Here is a 3273-nt window from a genome sequence, read left to right as displayed (position 1 = left end):
TGTCTGTCTGTCTGTCTGTCTGTCTGTCTGTCTGTCTGTCTGTCTGTCTGTCTGTCTGTCTGTCTGTATATAATACAGTCAGTATTTGGACAGAGACTACATTTTTTGAACTTTGGTTCTGTACTAGCCTGGCCCTTACCTACACAGTTCCGCTTGAGTCTAATCTCCCTTCACTTCACTGGGATTTCTCCCACTGAGATGGATTTCTATGGTAGAATTTCAACTGAGCCAATCAACAAACAGAAGGAGAAGTTGTGACTGCCGCCGCTGATTTTCTACTCTGTTTTAGTCTGCCTGTAGTTTCGTAATGGCAGTTGGCGGTTTTGAAAGAGTTTCTCTTCACCATAGAAATTATTYTGCCATGATCCACCATTGTGGCATCCAGGTCTTTTTGCATTGATGAGTTCACCAGTGCTTTCTTTCTTTCTCAGGATGTWGTCACCTTCCTACAAAACAAAAACCTTGACATTAAATCTGAGGATTCCATCTGTGATCTGATGTTGATATTCAAGTATTGGTTAAATATTTATCACTGGCATAACTGCAACTTTGTGATTGATTTTTGAGCATTAATCTCAAAATCTGCTGATATTGAATTAAATCCACGAGACCTTTAACTTTATAATACTAGCATTGGGCACACAGCCTCAAAGCGTGGTGGAACTGCCAGCAAATTTTACAGGTAGCAAGTGTTTTTCTTTTAATGCTGTGGGGTTTTTTTTTGCAGCCATGCATAACGCCCTTTGTGACCAAACAACTCAATTTTTGTTTCATCAGTCCACAGCGCCTTATTACAAAATGAAGCGGGCTTGTCCAGAAGTGCTTTGGCATGCCACAAGTGACTCCATTTGTGCTGAAATGTTGAACAATGCACAGTGACACCATCTGCAGCAAGATGATGTTGTAGGTCTTTGTTCTCTGCTTCTCAGCTTCTCTTGGCCTGCCACTTCTGAGCTTCACCAGAACTGTGCCTTATTATGCTCCTCACAGTGGAAAGTGACAGCTGAAATCTCTAAAATAGCTTTTTGTATCCTTCCCCTAAACCATAATGTTGAATTATCTATTTTCAAGTCATTTGAGAGATATTTTGAGGCCCCTGCCTCTCAGAGGAAACACAAAGAGGAGAACAACTTGCAGGGTAAATACATTTGCTCATGATTAGATRCACTTGTCTCTGGAGTTCAAGGCTTAATGAGCTTACCAAACCAATAATGTGTTCCAATAAATCAGTGCTAAGTAGTTTAAAGGTGTTCAAATAAACAAAATGACAAATTTTTGCACCTGTCAAATTTTGGTTTCATGCAAAATGCACTTTTTCTGTTATTCCAATAAATCTCCTTTCACTACTGAAATATTACTGTGTCCATGTGTCAAACTGACATACTGTAGCTGATTCAGACAAACAAATATTTGGAGATGAACATAATTAGGATAATCGGGGTGCCCAAACCTTTTCATATGACTAACTATATATGTAAGTAAGCAAGTAAAAAAACAACTTTGTGTCAGTCAGTGTCCAAATAGAAATGGACGCAACAGTAYACACAGTAAACCTATTTATAATATAAAACAGTCACAAGAAGGCAGGTTTGTAGCAGTAAAACATGTCTGAAAACCCAACAATTACATGTCTTAATTTTATTTTTACCTCCTAARCACAAAGTTCATTCTAAAACCTGGAAGCAGCATTTTGTTAGAAGTTAGCTCTAAACATGTATTCAAATAAAACGCTTAACTTGAAGCTTTAAACACAGCTTCCTGTGAGGTGCTTCCTGTGAGGTAAGAAGGCTGTGATTGTGAATGATAACGTTTTCAGTATCTTTTCTTTTCTTTTTTTATTTCGTTTTTTTAAATCACTTCAGTAGAAAAAAGAACTTAATATTAGTTTCTTAATTTCTTCATCATCAGTGATTTTTTTAGGTAAAGAGAAAATAGAGAAAGAGGGGAAAGAGAGAGAGAGAAGTAATTAGAAAGATCCAACAAAACACAGGACCACACACCCAACATCTGTCCGCTCACCTGAAAACTAAATGGATAAATACATGGATGGCATATATAAATAAATACACATACCCATACATATATAAAGATATACACATATACATATGTACACACAGACATATATACACCCTCAGTGACCAGTCAGAACCCCCCGGATCAGAACACCTGTCTGTGAGCAGTTGTGAACATGCGTGTATATACAAGATTTCTCCAATGGAATATTTAATAGTGACTGTGGAGGACCGGAGACCCAACCCCCAAGACACGAGGCAGACATAGGGAAGACCAGAGCCCAAGGGCCCGAGAGGGATCCCGAGCGCAGAGCCCCTTTGGGCTTCAGTATCRTTTCAAATGAATTGAAACCAGACTAAAAAGTCCAGTTAAGACTAGGACTGATCAGTTCATTTCAGGAGGAGCACTCACCATGTACCTGGACTGCAGCAGCGTGGAAACCAGAGGAGTCCAGAGTCAGAGACTGAGCCGAGTCTTGTCCTGTAGATGTTGTGGCAGCCGCAGAAAGGAAGGCAGGCGGTTGATAAGCACTTCCTGTATTTAACAGTGTTCATTTGCCTTCTGCAGCTGTCAGTTTTACCTCACAGCAGAGAGGCACCAAACTTCATTTCTCTTCAGTCATAACACCCCAATAAACCAACAATATTAGGAAAAAATACTACCGGTATTCTGTGCTATTTTGGTTCAAATATGGAAGYTTGTTTTATTTGATCTTTTTGAGTGACGAAAGTTTGTTCACTCATCATGAACTCGTGCTTTTATTTTTAGAATTTTCAAAATCTTTTGCAACCATTTTTGAAATAGTTCCTGTTGTGAAGAGGATTTTTTTAATTAAACCAAAGAAAAGCAGAGATTCACATAAACATGAAGTACGTGTTTTATTGTGACCGAGAAATTCACAGAAATAAAAAATACATTTTTACACAAAGGCTTTCTTCATTCTTCTACATTAAGTAACAGCAATGAATCCAACAAAGATATGATGATCAAAGAGCAAAGATGAAATACTTCAGTGCTCAGCAGAATGGTTACATCACATCAGCTGACAGCTGAAACAGGAAGTTTCTAAAAGTCAAGTATCTGTGGTTTTGATCAATCTAAAAAAAAGTTGGAAACAGTTCAGAATCAGTTTTTCTGTGAGTAAATGTGTTCCACATAATGCAAAGCTTATGTTAATTTTTTTACACAAGAAAACAGGTCAAATCTGTTCAAAACAATTCATCATAAATTCTTTCAAGTTTTTGAATGTTATTTTTTTGT

The 3273-nt window shown here is 37.8% G+C and overlaps 1 long non-coding RNA gene across 1 annotated transcript in view; it reads right to left on the bottom strand.

Annotated features, from left to right (window-relative positions):
* The window catches only part of LOC106531587 (uncharacterized), a 10898-nt gene extending 8412 nt beyond the window's left edge, over nucleotides 1-2486 (bottom strand). The window contains exon 1 of the long non-coding RNA XR_001311950.1: nucleotides 2425-2486. This is a non-coding gene — a long non-coding RNA (uncharacterized LOC106531587). The remainder of the gene's footprint in view (nucleotides 1-2424) is intronic.
* Nucleotides 2487-3273: the final 787 nt, after the last annotated feature.

The sequence above is a fragment of the Austrofundulus limnaeus genome, unplaced genomic scaffold, assembly GCF_001266775.1.
Source record: "Austrofundulus limnaeus strain Quisiro unplaced genomic scaffold, Austrofundulus_limnaeus-1.0 Scaffold653, whole genome shotgun sequence".
Classification (NCBI taxonomy): Eukaryota; Metazoa; Chordata; class Actinopteri; order Cyprinodontiformes; family Rivulidae; genus Austrofundulus; species Austrofundulus limnaeus.
Note: the sequence above shows the minus strand (reverse complement) of the source record. Positions and strands in the feature narration are given on the sequence as shown.